This window comes from Oncorhynchus keta, chromosome 32, assembly GCF_023373465.1.
Source record: "Oncorhynchus keta strain PuntledgeMale-10-30-2019 chromosome 32, Oket_V2, whole genome shotgun sequence".
Lineage (NCBI taxonomy): Eukaryota > Metazoa > Chordata > Actinopteri > Salmoniformes > Salmonidae > Oncorhynchus > Oncorhynchus keta.
The window spans coordinates 12,942,094-12,967,869 of record NC_068452.1 but is presented as its reverse complement, the minus strand read 5'-3'; the positions used below and the strand labels follow the sequence as shown (position 1 = coordinate 12,967,869).

The 25,776-nt window shown below is 42.8% G+C and overlaps 2 protein-coding genes and 1 pseudogene across 2 annotated transcripts in view; all 3 read right to left on the bottom strand.

Annotated features, from left to right (window-relative positions):
- The window catches only part of LOC118365138 (zinc finger protein ZFP2-like), an 81,975-nt pseudogene extending 71,760 nt beyond the window's left edge, over positions 1 to 10,215 (bottom strand).
- Positions 1 to 25,776, bottom strand: part of LOC118365129 (zinc finger protein 501-like) — a 309,516-nt gene that overhangs the window by 107,379 nt on the left and 176,361 nt on the right. The gene's annotated exons all lie outside the window — the stretch shown is intronic.
- The window catches only part of LOC118365096 (zinc finger protein 501-like), a 117,788-nt gene that overhangs the window by 60,953 nt on the left and 31,059 nt on the right, over positions 1 to 25,776 (bottom strand). The gene's annotated exons all lie outside the window — the stretch shown is intronic.

The following is a 25,776-nucleotide window of genomic DNA, read 5'->3' as shown; positions in this document are numbered from 1 at the left end:
CATAGACCTACTGTAGGACCCATAACTTCACCTAACAGTAACATCGACCTACTGTAGAACCCATAAATTCACCTAACAACAACATAGACCTACTGTTGGACAGATACCTTCACCTAACAACAACAGATACCTTAACCTAGCAATAACACTGAGCTACTGTAGGACTCATAACTTCACCTAACAATAACATAGACCTACTGTAGGACCCATAACTTCACCTAACAATAACATAGAACTACTGTAGGACCTATAACTTCACCTAACAACATTGACCTACTGTAGGACCTAAACTTCACCTAACAACATTGACCTACTGTAGGACCTATAACTTCACCTAACATAGACCTACTGTCGAACCCATAACTTCACCTTGCAATAACACTGACCTACTTTAGGACCCATAACTTCAACTAACAATAAGAGACCTACTGTAGAACCCATAACGTCACCTAACAACAGACTTACTGTAGGACCCATAACTTCACCTAACAATAACATAGACCTACTGTAGGACCCATAACTTCACCTAACAATAACATAGAACTACTGTAGGACCTATAACTTCACCTAACATAGACCTACTGTCGAACCCATAACTTCACCTTGCAATAACACTGACCTACTTTATGACCCATAACTTCAACTAACAATAAGAGACCTACTTTAGGACCCATAACTCCACCTAACAATAACATAGATCTACTGTAGGACACACAACTTCACCTAGCAATAACACAGACCTACTGTAGGACGCATAACTTCACCAAACAACAACATAGACCTACTGTTGGACAGATACCTTCACCTAACAACAACATAGACCTACTGTTGGACAGATGCCTTCACATAACAATAACATAGACTTACTGTAGGACCCATAACTTCACATAACAATAACACATACCTACTGTAGGACCTATAACTTCACCTAACATAGACCTACTGTCGAACCCATAACTTCACCTTGCAATAACACTGACCTACTTTAGGACCCATAACTTCAACTAACAACAACATAGACCTACTGTAGGACCCATAACTTCACCTTGCAATAACACTGAGCTACTGTAGGACTCATAACTTCACCTAACAATAACATAGACCCACTGTAGGACCCATAACTTCACCTAGCAATAACACTGAGCTACTTTAGGACCCATAACTTCAACTAACAACAACATAGACCTACTTTAGGACCCATAACTCCACCTAACAACAACATAGACCTACTGTAGGACCTATAACTTCACCTAACATAGACCTACTGTCGAACCCATAACTTCACCTTGCAATAACACTGACCTACTTTAGGACCCATAACTTCAACTAACAACAACATAGACCTACTGTAGGACCCATAACTTCACCTAACATAGACCTACTGTTGGACCCATAACTTCACCTAGCAATAACACAGACCTACTGTAGGACGCATAACTTCACCAAACAACAACATAGACCTACGGTTGGACAGATACCTTCACCTAACAACAACATAGACCTACTGTTGGACAGATACCTTCACATAACAATAACATAGATCTACTGTTGGACAGATACCTTCACATAACAATAACATAGATCTACTGTTGGACAGATACCTTCACATAACAATAACATAGATCTACTGTAGACATTTACATTACATTTAAGTCATTTAGCAGACGCTCTTATCCAGAGCGACTTACAAATTGGTGCATTCACCTTATGACATCCAGTAGAATAGTCACTTTACAATAGTGCATCTAAATCCTAAAGGGGGGTGAGAGGAAATACTTATCCTATCCTAGGTATTCCTTAAAGAGGTGGGGTTTCAGGTGTCTCCGGAAGGTGGTGATTGACTCCGCTGTCCTGGCGTCGTGAGGGAGTTTGTTCCACCATAGGGGGCCAGAGCAGCGAACAGTTTTGACTGGGCTGAGCAGGAACTGTACTTCCTCAGTGGTAGGGAGGCGAGCAGGCCAGAGGTGGATGAACGCAGTGCCCTTGTTTGGGTGTAGGGCCTGATCAGAGCCTGGAGGTACTGAGGTGCTGTTCCCCTCACAGCTCCGTAGGCAAGCACCATGGTCTTGTAGCAGATGCGAGCTTCAACTGGAAGCCAGTGGAGAGAGCGGAGGAGCGGGGTGACGTGAGAGAACTTGGGAAGGTTGAACACCAGACGGGCTGCGGCGTTCTGGATGAGTTGTAGGGGTTTAATGGCACAGGCAGGGAGCCCAGCCAACAGCGAGTTGCAGTAGTCCAGACGGGAGATGACAAGTGCCTGGATTAGGACCTGCGCCGCTTCCTGTGTGAGGCAGGGTCGTACTCTGCGGATGTTGTAGAGCATGAACCTACAGGAACGGGCCACCGCCTTGATGTTAGTTGAGAACGACAGGGTGTTGTCCAGGATCACGCCAAGGTTCTTAGCGCTCTGGGAGGAGGACACAATGGAGTTGTCAACCGTGATGGCGAGATCATGGAACGGGCAGTCCTTCCCGGGAGGAAGAGCAGCTCCGTCTTGCCGAGGTTCAGCTTGAGGTGGTGATCCGTCATCCACACTGATATGTCTGCCAGACATGCAGAGATGCGATTCGCCACCTGGTCATCAGAAGGGGGAAAGGAGAAGATTAATTGTGTGTCGTCTGCATAGCAATGATAGGAGAGACCATGTGAGGTTATGACAGAGCCAAGTGACTTGGTGTATAGCGAGAATAGGAGAGGGCCTAGAACAGAGCCCTGGGGGACACCAGTGGTGAGAGCGCGTGGTGAGGAGACAGATTCTCGCCACGCCACCTGGTAGGAGCGACCTGTCAGGTAGGACGGAATCAAGCGTGGGCCGCGCCGGAGATGCCCAACTCGGAGAGGGTGGAGAGGAGGATCTGATGGTTCACAGTATCGAAGGCAGCCGATAGGTCTAGAAGGATGAGAGCAGAGGAGAGAGAGTTAGCTTTAGCAGTGCGGAGCGCCTCCGTGATACAGAGAAGAGCAGTCTCAGTTGAATGACTAGTCTTGAAACCTGACTGATTTGGATCAAGAAGGTCATTCAGAGAGAGATAGCGGGAGAGCTGGCCAAGGACGGCACGTTCAAGAGTTTTGGAGAGAAAAGAAAGAAGGGATACTGGTCTGTAGTTGTTGACATCGGAGGGATTGAGTGTAGGTTTTTTCAGAAGGGGTGCAACTCTCGCTCTCTTGAGGACGGAAGGGACGTAGCCAGCGGTCAGGGATGAGTTGATGAGCGAGGTGAGGTAGGGGAGAAGGTCTCCGGAAATGGTCTGGAGAAGAGAGGAGGGGATAAGGTCAAGCGGGCAGGTTGTTGGGCGGCCGGCCGTCACAAGACGCGAGATTTCATCTGGAGAGAGAGGGGAGAAAGAGGTCAGAGCACAGGGTAGGGCAGTGTGAGCAGAACCAGCGGTGCCGTTTGACTTAGCAAACGAGGATCGGATGTCGTCGACCTTCTTTTCAAAATGGTTGACAAAGTCATCTGCAGAGAGGGAGGGGGGGGGAGGAGGATTCAGGAGTGAGGAGAAGGTGGCAAAGAGCTTCCTAGGGTTAGAGGCAGATGCTTGGAATTTAGAGTGGTAGAAAATGGCTTTAGCAGCAGAGACAGAGGAGGAAAATGTAGAGAGGAGGGAGTGAAAGGATGCCAGGTCCGCAGGGAGGCGAGTTTTCCTCCATTTCCGCTCAGCTGCCCGGAGCCCTGTTCTGTGAGCTCGCAATGAGTCGTCGAGCCACGGGGCGGGAGGGGAGGACCGCGCCGGCCTGGAGGATAGGGGACATAGAGAGTCAAAGGATGCAGAAAGGGGAGGAGAGGAGGGTTGAGGAGGCAGAATCAGGAGATAGGTTGGAGAAGGTATGAGCAGAGGGAAGAGATGATGGGATGGAAGAGGAGAGAGTAGCGGGGGAGAGAGAGCGAAGGTTGGGACGGCGCGATACCATCCGAGTAGGGGCCGTGTGGGAGGTGTTAGATGAGAGCGAGAGGGAAAAGGATACAAGGTAGTGGTCGGAGACTTGGAGGGGAGTTGCAATGAGGTTAGTGGAAGAACAGCATCTAGTAAAGATGAGGTCGAGCGTATTGCCTGCCTTGTGAGTAGGGGGAAGGTGAGAGGGTGAGGTCAAAAGAGGAGAGGAGTGGAAAGAAGGAGGCAGAGAGGAATGAGTCAAAGGTAGACGTGGGGAGGTTAAAGTCGCCCAGCACTGTGAGAGGTGAGCCGTCCTCAGGAAAGGAGCTTATCAAGGTATCAAGCTCATTGATGAACTCTCCGAGGAACCTGGAGGGCGATAAATGATAAGGATGTTAAGCTTGAAAGGGCTGGTAACTGTGACAGCATGGAATTCAAAGAAGGCGATAGACAGATGGGTGAGGGGAGAAAGAGAGAATGACCACTTGGGAGAGATGAGGATCCCGGTGCCACCACCCCGCTGACCAGAAGCTCTCGGGGTGTGCGAGAACACGTGGGCGGACGAAGAGAGAGCAGTAGGAGTAGCAGTGTTGTCTGTGGTGATCCATGTTTCCGTCAGTGCCAAGAAGTCAAGGGACTGGAGGGAGGCATAGGCTGAGATGAACTCTGCCTTGTTGGCCGCAGATCGGCAGTTCCAGAGGCTACCGGAGACCTGGAACTCCACGTGGGTCGTGCGCTGGGACCACCAGATTAGGGTGGCCGCGGCCACGCGGTGTGGAGCGTTTGTATGGTCTGTGCAGAGAGGAGAGAACAGGGATAGACAGACACATAGTTGACAGGCTACAGAAGAGGCTACGCTAATGCAAAGGAGATTGGAATGACAAGTGGACTACACGTCTCGAATGTTCAGAAAGTTAAGCTTACGTAGCAAGAATCTTATTGACTAAAATGATTAAAATGATACAGTACTGCTGAAGTAGGCTAGCTGGCAGTGGCTGCGTTGTTGACACTACACTAATCAAGTCGTTCCGTTGAGTGTAATAGTTTCTGCAGTGCTGCTATTCGGGGGGCTAGCTGGCTAGCTAGCAGTGTTGTTTACGTTACGTTGCGTTAAAAGAACGACAATAGCTGGCTAGCTAACCTAGAAAATCGCTCTAGACTACACAATTATCTTTGATACAAAGACTGCTATGTAGCTAGCTATGTAGCTAGCTACGATCAAACAAATCAAACCGTTGTACTGTAATGAAATGAAATGAAAATGTGATACTACCTGTGACTGCGACCGGGTTGTTGAGTGCTATTCAGTAGACGTTGGCTAGCTGTTAGCTGTTAGCTGTTGGCTAGCTAGCAGAGTCTCCTACGTTAAGGACGACAAATAGCTGGCTAGCGAACCTCGGTAAATTAAGATAATCACTCCAAGACTACACACTCTAAACTACACAATTATCTTGGATACAAAGACAGCTATGTAGCTAGCTAACACTAAACTAATCAAGTCATTCAGTTGAGTGTAATAGTGTAATAGCACTACAGTGATGCTAATCTGTGGGCGTTTGCTAGCTGCTGGGCGAATAGCAGTGAAGGCTACGTTAGGGCGACGAAATACGATAATTATGCAATTATCTCTGATACAAGGACGGCTATGTAGCTAGCTAAGAAGAAATTGCTAAGATTAGACAAATCAACCGTTGTACTATAATGAAATGTAATGAAATGTAATGAAAAAGTTATACAACCTGCGGAGCGAAGTGCGATGTGGCCGCTCGCTCCAACCCGGAAGTTCCGTGCGGACCCATAACTTAACCTAACAGTAACATAGACATACTGTAGGACCCATAACTTCACCTAATATCGACGTACTGTAGAACCCATAACTTCACCTAACAACAACATAGACCTACTTTAGGACGCATAACTACACCGAACAACAACATAGACCTACTGTTGGACAGATACCTTCACCTAACAACAACATAGACCTACTGTTGGACAGATCTTCACCTAACAACAACATAGATCTACTGTAGGACCCATAATTTCACCTAGCAATAACATTGACCTACTGTAGGACCCATAACTTCACCTAACAATAACACTGACCTACTGTAGGACCTATAACTTCCCCTAACAACAACATATACCTACTGTTGGACCCATACCTTCACCTAACAACAACATAGACCTACTGTTGGACCCAGAACTTCACCTAACAACATAGACCTACTGTAGGACCCATAACTTCACCTAACATAGACCTACTGTTGGACCCAGAACTTCACCGAACAACATAGATCTACTGTAGGACCCATAACTTCACCTAACAACATTGACCTACTGTTGGACCCATAACTTCACCTAATATAGATCTACTGTAGGACCCATAACGTCACCTACCAACATAGACCTACTTTAGGACCCATAACTTCACATAACAATAACACATACCTACTGTTGGACCCATACCTTCACCTAACAACAACATAGACCTACTGTTGGACCCAGAACTTCACCTAACAACATAGACCTACTGTAGGACCCATAACTTCACATAACATTAACATAGACCTACTGTAGGACCCAGAACTTCACCTAACAACATAGACCTACTGTAGGACCCATAACTTCACATAACATTAACATAGACCTACTGTAGGACCCATACCTTCACCTCACATAGACCTACTGTAGGACCATAACGTCACCTTGCAATAACACAGACCTAATGTAGGACCCATAACTTCACCTAACAATAACTCGGACCTACTTTAGGACCCATAACTTCACCTAATAATAACATAGACCAACTGTAGGACCCATAAATTCACATAACATAGACCTACTGTAGAACCCATAACTTCACCTTACAACAACATTGACCTAGGACTATAAATCATTTCATATTTCAGGTGAAACATGGAAACTAAAATGTCGTTGTCATGACATTTCATAACCAGATAATTTTGTGAATAATCCCACTAGACTACTCTGTAATGTGTTGTCATTCTAAATGTCTTGAATAAAGGAAAATAGCCCTGTGTGTTGTACAATAGCCTATCCATCAAGGAACAGTTCTCTACACATTATGAGCTAAGTATCTCTGTGTCCAAACAGACTAACAAGACCCGACTGTAAATCAAGCAGACAATAACACATTATAAACACCAATTTGTTAGGGATGTTCGATCCAACATGGAGCACAGCATAACTGTCTATACCAGAGTAATGAATGTAGAAGCACTTTGGTTGTTGTTGCATGTCGTGATGTTGTCATTTGACTGTCATTCTGAAAATGATTTCCTGGATCAGCTGATGATATTTGAACATGTGACTAACTAAACAGCTACAGTATTAAGAATTATGTGTAATTATTGAAGAACTGCGTTAATGACAGTATCCATTTGGGTGTTGTCAATAAAGTTAAGGTGACTCTCGGTTAGAACCATTGGATTTTGCAAACTCTTTAATTATTTTGGATTTCTGTGCCCATGAAAACTGTTTTCCCAGCGTAATATAAGGAGACACTAAATGTGACATAGGTAGAGTGCATTTCAGAGATCTGAATAATAACTGACAATAACCTAAACCACAAGGCCAAATCTACACTGGAGGAGCTTACCAAGATGACATTGAATGTTCCTGAGTGGCCTAGTTACAGTTTGGACTTAAATTGTCTCGAAAGTCTATAGCAAGACTTGAAAATGGCTTTCTAGCTATGATCAATAACCAACTTGACAGAACAGGAAGGATTTTAAAAAGAATAAGGAATATTCACATGAAGATCTGTCGCCTATTGGATGACTTCCCATCAAGCCAACTCCTTGAAGGCCTTACATAACTCACTCCTTCTAGTTTGCAGTTCTCTAAAGAAACACTATTTTGCTCAAACTTATACTTTACTGTATTTATATATCACTTTTCAACAGGAAAAGTTTTTTTTAAATCACTGGAGCACGTCATGAATAAGATAGTACTCACTGTATTGACTGGTGTTAATCAGATCAATGTCCCTGATTTATAAGATAGTACTCACTGTATTTGCTGGTGTTAATCAGTTCTCCAGTCTTCTCTTCTTCGTCCTCCTCTAATGTGACAGTAATCTCCCCTTCATCCTTCATTCCAAAAACGTCTTCATCTTTTTTCACTTCATCCTCCACTCCAAAAACGGCATTTTCCTCATTTTCTTTCACAGTAACACCCTCCTCCTCTTTCACTCTGATCGCATCTTCCTCTTCTTTCACTGAAACGTCGTTTTCTTCTTTCACCCGAAAAGCCTCACCCTCTACTTGTTTTTGTATTGTAACATCCTCCTCTTCCTCCTCCTCTTTCACGAGAGCTTCTTTGTCCGTCCAGCAGACCTCCTCTTCTTTATCAGGAGTCGAGTAGCTTAGTGAGCTCATGGTCGGGGATGTTAGCTACTTAGCATTAGCGACTAGACTAGTGCCAATTTAACCAGCCAGCTTGTTGACTTGAAACGTAAATATTAAATTAAATGGGGTAGCAATTTGTTTCCACATAAGTATGATTAAATCATAGTGGGAAATAAACACGAAATGTTCTAAATAACTTGAATGTTCAGACTTTGTTGTCCAGCGAGCTACAGAGGTGGCTACAGTTATTGAAGAAGCGTTCCGTCCACTAGATTACACGTCACAGTAGAATTATTGCCTGAAAGACACATATCGCCATCTGCTGTCCGGAGGGAGGAAACGCAGTTGAGGAGGGAAACTTTCTTTCTTCTTCATTGAATTATAATATTTGAAAAGCAGTTTAGGGAAACGTTTTTTTTTCTCCTTTCCATTAAATACGAATATTATGCCTTCACCGTGTACTGCCACTTTAAGAGCGCATGAGCAGTAAGGAAGGAGGAAATAAAGAGAGCTCATTCGGATCATTGGGGAGGAGCTCTTGGGTGGCGCGACAGTTTGATTGTGTGTGCCACATACGTTTTGTTTGTTTTCACCATGTGTAATTTATAAAGTATTTAACTCAATCATCGGTGTAATCGCTCTAGGTCGTGGTTGTTTTCGTTTGGGACCGCGCCCGTTATGGATCGCATGGATTAGTAGCAACATTGTTGCGAAGCTTTAACCTACAAACCTACGGACAGTCAGACAGTACACCGGCACGCCTGAAGACCACAGCTAAGATCTCTCTTGTTCTCTTTCTCCTTTTCTTTTCCCTCTATCGTTCCAGTGCTTTACCCTGAAACAGACTCTCTATTTTTCAAATGCACTTAGAGCTCATTAGAGCTGGAGTATTATTGCCCTGCCAGAAGTAATTGGGTGGACATTTTAGTTAAAAGGGAGGTTTCTTGCAAATTATGCATTGTTATGTGAACTGTATTGAGGTGTACTAATGACATGTGGCCGAGAAGATTGTGGACATTTTTAAGGCCTTTGTTGTGTCTATGAACACCCCCCACATTCATACCCTCTGCACCCCTCCACTGGACGATAATACATATTGCAAATCCTCTGTTGATGACTGGGTTCTTTCTTGTATGAAGTTGCTGTTAAATTGCGCTGCCATTATTAGTGTTATTATTGTATGAGGTATTCTTGTTGGGGTTACCCCTGTGCTGTGATGTGGGTTTTATATGGTGTGTATTCTCTTTTCTCTCCACTGGCTATCTGGTAAACAGGCTACACTCTAGGCAGTCTCTTCTGCTGATGTGTGTGGGTCTGGAAGTGGTACTCTTTCTATTCTACTCTTTTCCTTTCGGCATTGGTTAATACCTGCCTGGCGCCCGAACAAAATCATTCTTTACCCCTCTAATAAATACCGCTACAATATCAACACTTAAAAAAAGGAACAAGTGTTGTTTTGATTAGTTCAGAATTTTTCTGAAAATGTAAAACAAACACTACAAATACTCCATCTGTTTTTCTGATTCAGTCAAATAACTAGATATCAAAATAAACACCTAGTTATTGATACCCTTGATAAAGATGAGCAAAAATTACTCTATACAATAAATAAATAAACTCTACCCACTACCAGGATATTTTAGCCCAAAACCTGGTTACCTCTCTGCTAGGAGGCTGAAACCTGGCTATAAGTGGATCTTCCAGCAAGACACATCAACAAAGAAATAGTAAATTAGGCACAAAATCAACATGGGTGGCAATAATTCAGAACCCTACCTTTTGAGAATTACGTGTTAATCTAAAGGCCTTTCTCTGAGTTTTGTATTACTATAAAATAATATAACTTCCCTTTTATTTTGTTGGTGTAACAATACATCATGTAGATGTGTATAATGAACAGACGAGGTCTATACTGCTCCTACATGGAGTAACAATACATCATGTAGATGTATATAATGAACAGACTAGGTCTATACTGATACTTCTCACTATAGTATGAAAGAACAGTCATAATATAATAGACAGTAGATCTAGCTGGTCTGTCATAATCTAATAGAGATTGTAGATCTAGCTGGTTTTCATAATATTGTAGATCTAGCTGGTATTTAGTCAACCACCAATAGTGCAAGTTCTCTCACTTAAAAATAAGAGAGGCCTGTAAATTTTCATCATAGGTACACTTCAACTATGACAGACAAAATGAGAGAATCACGTAGGATTTTTAAAATAAGTATTTGGTCACCTACAAACAAGCAAGATTTCTGGCTCTCACAGACCTGTAACTTCTTCTTTAAGAGGCTCCTCTGCCCTCCACTCGTTACCTGTATTAATGGCACCTGTTTGAACTTGTTATCAGTATAAAAGACACCTGTCCACAACCTCAAACAGTCACACTCCAAACTCTACTATGGCCAAGACCAAAGACACCAGGAACAAAATTGTAGACCTGCACCAGGCTGGGAAGACTGAATCTGCAATAGGTAAGCAGCTTGGTTTGAAGAAATCAACTGTGGGAGCAATTATTAGGAAATGGAAGACACACAAGAGCACTGATAATCTGATAATCTCCCTCGATCTGGGGCTCCACGCAAAATCTCACCCCGTGGGATCAAAATGATCACAAGAACTGTGAGCAAAAATCCCAGAACCACACGGGGGGACCTAGTGAATGACCTGCAGAGAGCTGGGACCAAAGTAACAAAGCCTACCATCAGTAACACTCTACGCCACCAGGGACTCCAATCCTGCAGTGCAAGACGTGTCCCCCTACCTAAGCCAGTACATGTCCAGGCCCGTCTGAAGTTTGCTAGAGAGCATTTGGATGATCCAGAAGAAGTTTGGAAGAATGTCATATGGTCAGATGAAACCAAAATATAACTTTTTGGTAAAAACTCAACTCGTCGTGTTTGGAGGACAAACAATGCTGTGTTGCATCCAAAGAACAACATACCTACTGTGAAGCATGGGGGTGGAAACATCATGCTTTGAGGCTGTTTTTCTGTAAAGGGACCAAGACGACTGATCCGTGTAAAGGATAGAATGGATGGGGCCATGTATTGTGAGATTTTGAGTGAAAACCTCCTTCCATCAGCAAGGGCATTGAAGATGAAACGTGGCTGGGTCTTTAAGCATGACAATGATCCCAAACACACCGCCCAGGCAACGAAGGAGTGGCTTCGTCAGAAGAATATCAAGGTCCTGGAGTGGCCTAGCCAGTCTCCAGATCTCAACCCCATAGAAAATCTTTGGAGGGAGTTGAAAGTCCGTGTTGCCCAGCAACAGCCCCAAAACATCACTGCTCTAGAGGAGATCTGCATGGAGGAATGGGCCAAAATACCAGCAACAGTGTGTGAAAACCTTGTGAAGACTTACAGAAAACGTTTGACTTCTGTCATTGCCAACAAAGGGTATATAACAAAGTATTGAGAAACTTTTGTTATTGACCAAATACTTATTTTCCACCATAATTTGCAAATAAATTAATTAAAAATCCTACAATGTGATTTTCTGGATTTTTTCTCTCATTTTGTCTGTCATAGTTGAAGTGAACCTATGATGAAAATTACAGGCCTCTCTCTCTCAACTTTTTAAGTGGGAGAACTTGCACAATTGGTGCCATGGCGGAGATCTTTGTGGGCTATACTCAGCCTTGTCTCAGGATGGTAAGTTGGTGGTTGAAGATATCTCTCTTGTGGTGTGGGGGCTGTGCTTTGGCAAAGTGGGTGGGGTTATATCCTTCCTGTTCGGCCCTGTCCGGGGGTGTCCTCGGATGGGGCCACAGTGTCTCCTGACCCCTCCTGTCTCAGCCTCCAGTATTTATGCTGCAGTAGTTTGTGTCGGGGGGCTAGGGTCAGTTTGTTATATCTGGAGTACTTCTCCTGTCCTATTCTGTGTCCCGTGTAAATTTAAGTGTGCTCTCTCTAATTCTCTCTTTCTCTCTCTCGGAGGACCTGAGCCCTAGGACCATGCCCCAGGACTACCTGACATGAAGACTCCTTGCTGTCCCCAGTCCACCTGGCCGTGCTGCTGCTCCATTTTCAACTGTTCTGCCTTATTATTATTCGACCATGCTGGTAATTTATGAACATTTGAACGTCTTGGCCATGTTCTGTTATAAACTCCATCCGGCACAGCCAGAAGAGGACTGGCCACCCCACATAGCCTGGTTCCTCTCTAGGTTTCTTCCTAGGTTTTGGCCTTTCTAGGGAGTTTTTCCTAGCCACCGTGCTTCTACACCTGCATTGCTTGCTGTTTGGGGTTTTAGGCTGGGTTTCTGTACAGCACTTTGAGATATCAGCTGATGTACGAAGGGCTATATAATTCATTTGATAATTTAATAGGGACAGTAGGTCGAGCTGGTCTGTCATAATATAGTAGAGAAGATAGATCTAGCTGGTCTGTTCTAATATGATAGCGACAGTAGATATAGCTGGTCTGTCATAATATAGTAGAGCCAGTAGATCTGGCTGGTCTGTCATAATATAGTAGAGACAGTAGATCTAGCTGGTCTGTCATAATTTAATAGGGAAAGTAGGTCTAGCTGGTCTTTCATAATATAGTAGAGAAGTTAGGTCTAGCTGGTCTGTAATACTATATAACGTACAGTAGATCTATCTGGTCTGTCATAATATAGTAGAGATAGTAGATCTAGCTGGTCTGTCATAATTTAATATGGACAGTAGGTCTCGTTGGTCTGTCATAATATAATAGAGACAGTAGGTCTAGCTGGTCTGTCATAATATAGAAGAGACAATAGATCTTGCTGGTCTGTCATAATATAATAAAGACGGTCGATGTATCTGGGCTGTAGAAATATAATAGAGACAGGATGCCTGCTGGACTGTCCATTAATCACGGTACTCCATTCTGTTTGTTTGTTTTTATCTGTCGGCCCCAGCCGCACTCAGGCTCTGTGTAGTTCATCCGACCCTCTCTGCCTAGTCAACCCCATTTTACCTGCTGTTGTTGTGCTAGCTGATTAGCTGTTGTTGTCTCACCTGCTGTTTTTGCTGGCTCTCCCAATCAACACCTGGGATTATGGTATGCCTTGCTGTATGTCTCTCCCAAATGTCAATATGCCTTGTATACTGTTGTTCAGGTTAGTTATCATTGTTTTAGTTTACAATAGAGCCCCTAGTTCCACTCTTCATCACTCTGATATCTCCTTTGTCCCTCCTCCCACACATGCGGTGACCTCACCCATTACAACCAGCATGTCCAGAGATACAACCTCTCTTATCATCACCCAGTGCCTGGGCTTACCTCCACTGTACTCACACCCTACCATACCCCTGTCTGTACATTAAAGCTTGAATCTAATCCTACCACACCCAGAAATCTGCCCTTTTCACTTTCCTTTTCATCTGCCCTCTGTTCACAACGCACTAGACAACCAGTTCTGATAGCCTTTAGCCGTACCCTGATGTTGATGTTCTGACTATCCTACCGATCCTTGACTTCGGCGATGTCATTTGCAAAATAGCCTCCAACACTCTACTCAGCAAACTGGATGCAGTCCTTCACAGTGCCATCCGTTTTGTCACCAATGCCCCATATACCACCCACCACTTCGACATGTTTGCTCTTGTCAGCTGGCCTTCACTACAAACTCATTGCCAAACCCACTGGCTCCAGGTCATCTATAAGTCTTTGCTAGGTAAAGTTCCCCCTTATCTCAGCTCTCTGGTCAGCATAGCACCACTCCCTCTGGCCACATTTCCTTCCAGTTCTCTGCTGCCAATGACTGGAAGGAATTGCAAAATTAGCTGAAGTTGGAGACATATCTCCCTCACTAACTTTAAGCATCAGCTATCTGAGCAGCTTATCGATTGCTGCAGCTGTACACAGCCCGTCTGTAAATAGCCCATCCTACTGCCTACCTCATCCCCATGTTTTTATTTGCTTTTGTTGCTCTTTTGCACACCATTATTTCTACTTGCACATCTATCACTCCAGTGTTAATTTGCTAAATTGTTATTACTTCGCTACTATGGCCTATTTATTGTCGTGCCTCCTTACTCCATTTACACACACTGTATATAGATTTTTCTATTGTGTTAATGACTGTGCGTTTTGTTTAACCCACGTGTAACTGTGTTTTTGTCGCACTGTTTGCTTTATCTTGGTCAGGTCTTAGTTGTAAATGAGAACTTGTTCTCAACTGGCCTACCTGGTTACATAAAGGTGAAATACAAAAAGTCTTAACTTTATTGACAACACCCAAATAGATGCTGTCATTAACGCTGTTCTTCAATAGTTACACACAATTCTTAATACTATAGCAGGGAGGAGTTTCTGCAATCAAATTGCCCTCGTGCCGCAATTTTGGCAATCACATAAAGGGGCCTATATTGGAGGCCAAAAGTCATCTTGCACACTGAGTTAGAGTTTCAACAACACAAAACGTATTTCTAGTCTACAATCATCCATGTTACTACCTATGTGAAAACAAGACAAAATATGACTGTTCTTGCTCATTTTAAGACAATTGTTAAATAATTTTAACGTTCATTAGACGCCAACAGCAAAGCCATGATGTTGTACAACAATTGACATCACCTTTTACAGTGGATTACAGCTGTTGTGGGCCTTTAATCATCTGTCTGACTTTTTTGATCACACAGGAGAGATACGGGACTATCGTGGATCCTCTGGGGAGCCTCAACAACTTCATGATGCTGTGGCAGAGAAGAGTCTCTCCAGATCAGAACACCTCAATAAACACCTGCAGAGATCCACGGGGAAGAGAACTCACCGCTTCTCTGACTGTGGGAAGAGATTCACCTCATCAGGCATTAACATTCATCAGAGAATCCACACAGGAGCGAAACCTTATAGCTGTGTTCAATGTGGGAAGAGTTTTACTCAACCGGCCTGATATCACACCAGAGAATACACACCGGAGATAATCCTTATAGATGTGTTCAATGTGGCCATCTGACATCACACGAGAACACACACACAGGAGAGAAACCATATTGCAATGATCAGTGTGGGAAGAGATTTACTGAGTCTGGGGCTCTGACATCACACCAGAGAACACACACAGGAGAGAAACCCTCTAGGTGTGATCAATATGGGGAGAGTTTTGCTGCATCTAGCTATCTGACTCTACACCAGAGAATACACACAGGAGATAAACCATATAGCTGTGATCAGTGTGGGAAGAGTTTTACTGAGTCTTGGGGCCTGACTAAACACCAGAGAATACACACAGGAAATAAACATTATAGCTGTGATGAATGTGGAAAGAGTTTTACTACATCGACCCATCTTATTGCACACCAGAGAACACACACAGAGAAACCTCATAGCTGTGATCAATGTGACAAGAGATCCTCTGATAAAAGATCTCTGATCAAACATCAGAAAATACATACATGAGGGTGTTGTTTCATGATATCAATGAAATATCCCACTTAGCAAAATGTAATTGAAAAGAGATTGAAGTCCGAAGTCCAATATACATTCAATATACATTCGGTTGAAAGTGAAAGTTGAGATGTTTTTCTGGTCATTTAACTTAATTTCAATGTACTTGCAGCCTATACACATGGACGCTGTATAATAAATTAGTCTATAATCAATATTAATAACAATCTTACATCACTCCAGTATTTCTTGACAACATTCAAGTGCTAATTGTCTTTATTCCACTACTAAAGAAGCATGACTCAAATCAGCTACTCATATTTCAAACATTCAGCCTGACAAAATATACATGTTTTATTATTCCATGCCTCACCACAAAGTGAATTATTCCCAATATATATTAACAAAGGAGTGTACATTTGGTTTTGATAATTAATATTTACAATTAATGTAACATTTATTAATCATCATTATTTATGCAACCAACTGACAATTTTTGCCTAAAATTATATTGACATACTTGCCCTGCTTTTAAAATATCAGAGTTAATTCTCAGATGTGCCAACCCAAATGTACTATAGCATGCCATTGGGGACTGGGCCCTGATCCAATAACATGCCTATCTAGTGAACCCTGAAAAGAGAGAGAAGCTCTGCAGTGAGGTGGAAAGTCACTACATACATTAAGGAGCTAGTTCTAGAAGCTAGTGAGTTTTAGGAAGACGAGAGTTCTAGAAGACCAGAAGTCTACTTATGTAAATAAGGTAATTCTGTTTTTTATTTGTATTTTCCCATAATTTCGAAAAACCTGCTTTCACTTTGTCATTATGTTGTGTGTAGATCGATGAGAAACATTTTCAATTTAATCCATTTTAGACAAAAGCTGTAATTAATCCAACAAAATGTGGAAAAAGTCAAGGGGTCTGAATACTTTCCGAATGTAAACTAAAGTTTTAAAAAAGTTAATTAAATACATTTAAAATGAACTTGGTCTGGCTTGCGTTTACCCTCCAGTCAGCAGACGGCGATGTGCGTCTTTCAGGCGACGCTGCCAGCGTGAGGTATAATCGAGCTTGCTCGCCAACATAGCCGAAAGATTCAAGCTATTTATACGCTTTCGGTGTATATTAACTACTGTGTTTTAGACACACTTCTGTTGCATCTACTTGTTAACCTATTTAATTTAATATTACGTTATTTTGTATTCGTCAGCTATAGTAGCTGGCTTGTTAAGTTAGCACTTGTCTAGTCGCTATTGATAGCTTCCTAACATCCCCGACCATGAGCTCCCTAAACTACTCCCCTCCTGTTCAAGAAGAGGAGGTCTGCTGGACAGAGGAAGAGGGTCTGGGGCTGAACGTTGTTGTGAAAGAGGTGAAGGAAGAGGAGGATGTCACAGTAAAACAAGAAGTAGAGGGTGAGACTGTTACAGTGAAAGGAGAAGAGAAAGACGTTTCAGTGAAAGTAGAGGAAGACGCGTTCAGAGTGAAAGAGGAGGATGTTAAAGTAAAAGAAGAGGAGGAAGGGAAAGAGGATGTAGTTTTTGGAGTGAAGAAGGAAGGGGAGATTACTGTCACATTGAAAGATGAAGATGTGGAGATCTGATTAACACCAGTAAGTACCACTTTAAATTTGTTTAGCATATTCTTAAATGTGTTTTTCACTTTGACTCGTCAATACCTCTTCAACGGAGGGCCCTGGGATGATGACTGATATGTCTAAAATCAGACAACGTAGAGAGCATGCTACCATGCTATGGATATACTGACAAGATGTCTCTCTGCCCTAACAAGGGGAGTTGTTGTTCACAAAGCGGCACTGTGGATTCTCTAGCTCCCACCTACCCCTTCTTTGGATTGGTGGATACATCTCATTGTAATCTATTGTTTATATTCTATGAGGGTTGTTGACATCAACCGCCTGTATTCAATGGAGGGAGATGCTAAGCTACCAGCATGAATATGCATAGCGATCTGGAGACAACTCCTATAGTGTTTTTTATCAAAGTTGTCGTTATGTCACGTGTCCACATAACAACTTAATCATTACGAAACTTCTGTTAGATCAAGTAATCCTCACGTAGCAAATAAGCCTTTCATTTTGTTGCTGACCTAATTCGACTCTTACCACATTGGGTTGATAATTGTTTCCACTTGGATACAACCTCCTGTAACCTACTGGCTTGACCTAGAGAGTTACAACCTACTGTAGCCTACTGGCATGACCAAGAGAGTTACAACCTACTGTAGCCTACTGGCATGACCTAGAGAGTTACAACCTACTGTAGCCTACTGGCTTGACCTAGAGAGTTACAAGTCCTACAGAAATGCAAGCATTTCTAAACCTTTTTTCTTGCTTTTATGGGGTATTGTGATGTCATTTATGAGGTATTTTTCACACCCCCTGTGTTTAATCAAATCCACTGTAGGCGTTGAATCAAATCAACTGTAGGTGTTGAATCAAGTCAACTGTAGGTGTTGAATCAAATCAACTGTATGTGTTGAATCAAATCAACTGTATGTGTTGAATCAAATCAACTGTATGTGTTGAATCAAATCAACTGTATGTGTTGAATCAAATCAACTGTAGGTGTTGAATCAAATCAACTGTAGGTGTTGAATCAAATCAACTGTATGTGTTGAATCAAATCAACTGTATGTGTTGAATCAAATCAACTGTATGTGTTGAATCAAATCAACTGTATGTGTTGAATCAAATCAACTGTATGTGTTGAATCAAATCAACTGTTTGTGTTGAATCAAATCAACTGTTTGTGTTGAATCAAATCAACTGTATGTGTTGAATCAAATCAACTGTATGTGTTGAATCAAATCAACTGTATGTGTTGAAACCAATCAACTGTATGTGTTGAATCAAATCAACTGTTTGTGCGGAACTTAAACTGAACTGATGCTTCAAGCATTTGATTAAATAATTAACACAAATGACTTGAGGAAGCCCGAGATCAATATAACCAGAAGAAAATAACCAACCGACCTGCTGCTGGCCTTCCTAAATTCTGATGATGTGCTCATGAAGTTTCTGGTAAAATCTGCAAACTTTTTCAATTTCCATTTGGAAATTTATCTGACCATTTCTACCGATCTTCGTGCCAGTTATGAATGAGTTACAACACCTGTTTGGCCCCGCCACTTCCTGGGTCGGTGAAGTACGGTATTAAATTTAAGGAATAAATCCGAGCCTCAAGCTCATCACCTGTGGAAGGCGGGGCTTCCAGTGATGCGTGGATTTAATAGTATGTTGCACGTACTTTCCCTCCTTCGGGGAACAGTAGTTATAGTCATAACATGTGGATTTAATAGTATGTTGTACCTCGTTTCCCTCCTTCAGGGAACAGTAGTTATAGTAATAACCTTACGCTTGTCATATGATGAACTTAAATACTGGATCTTGCTGTGGGACAGTTTTTTGCATTCAGATCTCTGAAATGCTCTCTAACCACATAACATTTAGTGTCTCCTGTTACACTGGGAAAACAGTTTTCATGGGCACAGAAATCCTAAATAATTTCAGTTTGCTAAATCCAATGGTTCTAACCAAGAGTCACTTTAACTTTGACAACACTCAAATGGATACTGTCATTTACGTGGTTCTTCAATAATTAGACATTCTTAATACTGTAGCTATTTAGTCACATGTTCAACTATCATCTACTGATCCAGGAAATCTTTTTCTGAATGACAGTCACATGACAAACATCATGACATGCAACAACAACCAAAGTGCTTCTTCATTCATTACTCTGGTAAAGACAGTTATGCTGTGCTCCACGTTGGATCCAACATCTCTGTCGGCGACTTCCAGCGTTTTTTTTTTCGCGTTCCTAGGAAACTATGCAGTTTTTTGTTTTTTTTACGTGTTATCTCTTACATTGGTACCCCAGGTCATCTTAGGTTTCATTACACACAGTCGAGAAGAACTACTGAACATAAGAGCAGCGTCAACTCACCATCAGTACGACCAAGAATATGACTTTCGCGAAGCGGATCCTGTGTTCTGCCTTTCACCCAGGACAACGGAATGGATCCCAGCCGGCGACCCAAAAAAACGACTTCGTAAAAGGGGGAAACGGAGCGGTCTTCTGGTCAGACTCCGGAGACGGGCACATCGTGCACCACTCCTTAGCATTCTTCTCGCCAATGTCCAGTCTCTTGACAACAAGGTTGATGAAATCCGAGCAAGGGTAGCATTCCAGAGGGACATCAGAGACTGTAACGTTCTTTGCTTCACGGAAACCTGGCTACTGGAGAGACGCTATCGGAGTCGGTGCAGCCAGCTGGTTTCTCCACGCATCGTGCCGACAGCAACAAACATCTTTCTCGTAAGAAGAGGGGCGGGGGCGTATGCTTCATGGTTAACGTGACGTGGTGTGGCCACAACAACATACAGGAACTTAAAGTCCTTCCGTTCACCTGATTAAGAATTCCTCACAATCAAATGTCGACCGCATTATCTACCAAGGGAACTCTCTTCGATTATAATCACAGACGTATATATTCCCCCCCAAGCAGACACATCGATGGCTCTGAACGAACTTTATTTGACTCTTTGCAAACTGGAATCCATATATCCGGAGGCTGCATTCATTGAAGCTGGGGATTTTAACAAGGCTAATCTGAAAACAAGACTCCCTAAATTTTATCAGCATATCAATTGCGCAACCAGGGCTGGAAAAACCTTGGATCATTGCTATTCTAACTTCCGCGACGCATATAAGGCCCTGCCCCGCTCTCCTTTCGGAAAAGCTGACCACGACTCCATTTTGTTGATCCCTGCCTACAGACAGAAACTAAAACAAGAAGCTTCCGCGCTGAGGTCTGTTCAACGCTGGTCCGACCAATCTGATTCCACACTCCAAGACTGCTTCCATCACGTGGACTGGGATATGTTTCGTATTGCATCAGACAACAACATTGACAAATACGCTGATTCGGTGAGCGAGTTCATTAGAACGTGCGTTGAAGATGTCGTTCCCATAGCAACGATTAAAACATTCCCAAACCAGAAACCGTGGATTGATGGCAGCATTCGCGTGAAACTGAAAGCGCGAACCACTGCTTTTAATCAGGGCAAGGTGACCGGAAACATGACCGAATACAAACAGTGTAACTATTCCCTCCGCAAGGCAATCAAACAAGCTAAGCGTCAGTATAGAGACAAAGTAGAATCTCAATTCAACGGCTCAGACACAAGAGGCATGTGGCAGGGTCTACAGTCAATCATGGACTACAAGAAGAAACCCAGCCCAGTCACGGACCAGGATGTCTTGCTCCCAGGCAGACTAAATAACTTTTTTGCCCACTTTGAGGACAATACAGTGCCACTGACACGGCCTGCAACGAAAACATGCAGTCTCTCCTTCACTGCAGCCGACGTGAGTAAGACATTTAAACGTGTTAACCCTCGCAAGGCTGCAGGCCCAGACGGCATCCCCAGCCGCGCCCTCAGAGCATGCGCAGACCAGCTGGCCGGTGTGTTTACGGACATATTCAATCAATCCCTATACCAGTCTGCTGTTCCCATATGCTTCAAGAGGGCCACCATTGTTCCTGTTCCCAAGAAAGCTAAGGTAACTGAGCTAAACGAGCTAAACGACTACCGCCCCGTAGCACTCACTTCCAAATAGGTCCACAGACGATGCAATCTCAACCACACTGCACACTGCCCTAACCCACCTGGACAAGAGGAATACCTATGTGAGAATGCTGTTCATCGACTACAGCTCGGCATTCAACACCATAGTACCCTCCAAGCTCGTCATCAAGCTCGAGACCCTGGGTCTCGACCCCGCCCTGTGCAACTGGGTACTGGACTTCCTGACGGGCCGCCCCCAGGTGGTGAGGGTAGGCAACAACATCTCCTCCCTGCTGATCCTCAACACGGGGCCCCACAAGGGTGCGTTCTGAGCCCTCTCCTGTACTCCCTGTTCACCCACGACTGCGTGGCCACGCACGCCTCCAACTCAATCATCAAGTTTGCGGACGACACAACAGTGGTAGGCTTGACGAGACGAGACGGCCTACAGGGAGGAGGTGAGGGCCCTCGGAGTGTGGTGTCAGGAAAATAACCTCACACTCAACGTCAACAAAACTAAGGAGATGATTGTGGACTTCAGGAAACAGCAGAGGGAACACCCCCCTATCCACATCGATGGAACAGTAGTGGAGAGGGTAGTAAGTTTTAAGTTCCTCGGCATACACATCACAGACAAACTGAATTGGTCCACCCACACAGACAGCATCATGAAGAAGGCGCAGCAGCGCCTCTTCAACCTCAGGAGGCTGAAGAAATTCGGCTTGTCACCAAAAGCACTCACAAACTTCTACAGATGCACAATCGAGAGCATCCTGTCAGGCTGTATCACCGCCTGGTACGGCAACTGCTCCGCCCACAACCATAAGGCTCTCCAGACGGTAGTGAGGTCTGCACAACGCATCACCGGGGCAAACTACCTGCCCTCCAGGACACCTACACCACCCGATGTCACAGGAAGGCCATAAAGATCATCAAGGACAACAACCACCCGAGCCACTGCCTGTTCACCCCACTATCATCCAGAAGGCGAGGTCAGTACAGGTGCATCAAAGCTGGGACCGAGAGACTGAAAAACAGCTTCTATCTCAAGGCCATCAGACTGTTAGACAGCCACCACTAACATTGAGTGGCTGCTGCCAACACACTGACTCAACTCCAGCCACTTTGATAATGGGAATGGATGGGAAATTATGTAAAATATATCAGTAGCCACTTTAAATAATGCTACCTAATATAATGTTTACATACCCTACATTATTCATCTCATATGTATATACTGTACTCTATCATCTACTGCATCTTTATGTAATACATGTATCACTAGCCACTTTAACTAATGCCACTTTGTTTACATACTCATCTCATATGTATATACTGCACTCAATACCATCTACTGTATCTTGCCCATGCCGCTCTGTACCATCACTCATTCATATATCTTTATGTACTTATTCTTTATCCCCTTACACTTGTGTCTATGAGGTAGTAGTTTTGGAATTGTTAGCTAGATTACTTGTTGGTTATTACTGCATTGTCGGAACTAGAAGCACAAGCATTTCGCTACACTCGCATTAACATCTGCTAACCATGTGTATGTGACATACAATTTGATTTGAACAAATTGGTGTTTATAATGTTCTTGTCTGCTTGATTTACAGTAGGGTCTCGTTAGTCTGTTCGGACACAGAGATACTAGGCTCATAATGTGTAGAGAACTGTTCCTTGATGGATAGGCTATTGTACAACACACAGAGCTATTTTCCTTTATTCAGAACAGTTAGAATGAGAACCTGATAAGGAAATGTGTTTTTAATAAATTATTAGAATGTTACAGTCCTGAAACCATAGGTCTGATACCATGTGATTGTATGAAATCAATTTGAATCATTAGATTATTATAACACAATGATTATATTATAATACTTTGTGTGGTTTTAGTCAGAATCAACGTTTGGGAACAATGTATCTAGTGTTTTTTGAACAGACTATCCGTCTGAGCCAGATCCGGGGAGACCTTGGCTGGGACACTGAGAACTTCCCAGTCCCAGGTCTCTCCCTATCTTAGGGGAGGGGAGGGTAGGAAGACACTATTCTCACGTACTCCCCTAGGCTCTATTGGTGGGCGGATTTGATGGTTGGTGTGGAAGTATGTGTGTCGCTATAAATTGAAGGTCCTGTACTGTACACGTCAGAACGTTCCCGTGAATAAACATTTAACTTTAGTAGACTGGGCCTCTGTCTGTTCCCTTTTCTATCAGTATCTTACAAATCCTGATATAACAGACTAAGGGTAACTTAATTGAATTGGTAAATGAACAGGACTATAGAATTCTCCTGACACAACCCATTACGGAGTAGCCGAGTAGGATTATTCACAAAATTATCTGGTTATGAAATGTCATGGCACATTTTAGTTTTGACTGTTTCACCTGAAATATTCAATGATTTATAATCCTAGGTCTATGTTGTTGTTAGGTGAAGTTATGGCTGATGTTAAAGCCAAAGAGCATTTTACTGGTTAAGTGTTTTTTAAGTATTTAGCAGTTGATTTGCGACAGTAACACAAAGATATTAACCAGGACATTCAAACGAGGCTTACAATTATAATCAAAAAGTAATGTGAAATGCACTCATAAGCAACCTGTAAATGGAGGCTATATTTGCATTCAGCCTATGAGAACTACCCTGAGTTTTCCCCCACGGTCGTGAATTAGTCAATAGCGACACAGCTTAAATTAATGTGAGTATCCTTGAGTAGCGCAAAACTAAAATCTTCGCTCACCATTTTTGCTCCATGCAGTTATACTACATCCATAACTATCGGTTTCCTCATTACCAGATATACTACATCCATAACTATCGGTTTCCTCATTACCAGATATACTACATCCATAACTAGTGGTTTCCTCATTACCAGATATACTACATCCATAACTATTGGTTTCCTCATTAGCAGATATACTACATCCATAACTAGTGGTTTCCTCTACCAGATATACTACATCCATAGACTAGCAATTTCCTCATTAGCATGGAGGAGTTAATCAAATTGTGTGTGCATTGCCCTCGTGACGCAATTTAAGCAAACACAGAAAGGGGCCATATAAACACATATAGGGCTGTATTGGAGACCAATAGTTGTCTGGCAAACTGCTTAGGATTTCAACAACTTTAATAACTTATTTCTAGTTACACTGTGAAAACAAGACAAAATATAACTATTGTTTCTATCTTCACTGTCTTCATTTTCAAATAATTTAACACATGTCAATTGTTGTACAACGTATGTTCTGGGCATCACCTTTTACCTCAAATAAACAGTGGATTTCTGATGTTTTGGGCCTTTAACCATCTGTCTGACGTTGTTGTTTACACAGGAGAGATGTGACTATCGTGGATCCTCAACAACCTCATGATGCTGACGAGGCAGAGAAGAGTCTCTCCAGAACTCCTCCAGAAACAGCAGCAGAGACCCACCGGGAAGAAATCTAACTGCTGCTCTGATTGTGGGTAATACTTCTCAATACCAAATTCACTAAAAGAACACCTGAGAATACACATTGGAGGGAAATCTCACTGCTGCTCTGACTGTGTGAAGAGATTCAACTCTTCATCAGACCTTAAAATGCATCAACGAATTCACACAGCAGAGACATCTTTAGACTATGATCATTGTGGTTAATGAGTTTTACTACATCTAGCAATCTAATTACTGTATACACCAGAGAACACACACAGGAGAGAAATCTTATAGCTGTGATCAATGTGGGAAGAATGTTGATGCATCTGGCTCTCTAACATACACCAGAGAACACACACAGGAGAGAAATTTTATAGCTGTACTCAATGTGTGAAGAGTTCCTCTACATCTAGCTGTCTAACGATACACCAGAGAACACACACAAGAGAGGAATCTTATAGGTATACTCAATGTGGGAAGAGATTTTCTAGATCTAGGTGTCTAACAAAACACCAGAGAACACACACAGGAGAGAAACCTCATAGCTGTAATCAATGTGGGAAGAGATACTCTGATAAAAGGTCTCTGATTAGGCATCAGAGTTGTTTCATGATATCAATGAAATAATGTCACAATGTAGAATGTTAACACTTTGTAGTAGGAGTATTTTAATGATGTCACAATGTAGAAGCCTAAATGTTTGCCCCCTGTTCCATTGATTTCAGCATGATATGGATATTAGCCTCGGGGAAAATCCAGCCTCTGAAATGGAAGAGTACTATTTATGTGATTTAACAAAAAGTGACTAACACAAAAAGAGCTGTGTTACACTTACCACGTTGGCGACCCATTTGAATCAAAATGCAACACTTCTAAATGTAGCTAGCTGTTTTCTACAAGTTGTCTTCTAATCAGGGATGTACACATTATTCCCAGATTCCGTGTAGTTTTTGAGCTGTTCGTTTTAACAAGACGTGCAACTTCATCTCCCTCCTCTCGGCACAATTGATTTCAACATGATATTGATGAGTTATGACAAATAAGTGTTGCGTTCCTTTGTTTAGCGACCCCTACATTTAAATTCATCACTGTTGCCCTGCTTTTAGAATATCAGGGTTCATTCTCAGATGTGCCAACCCAAATGT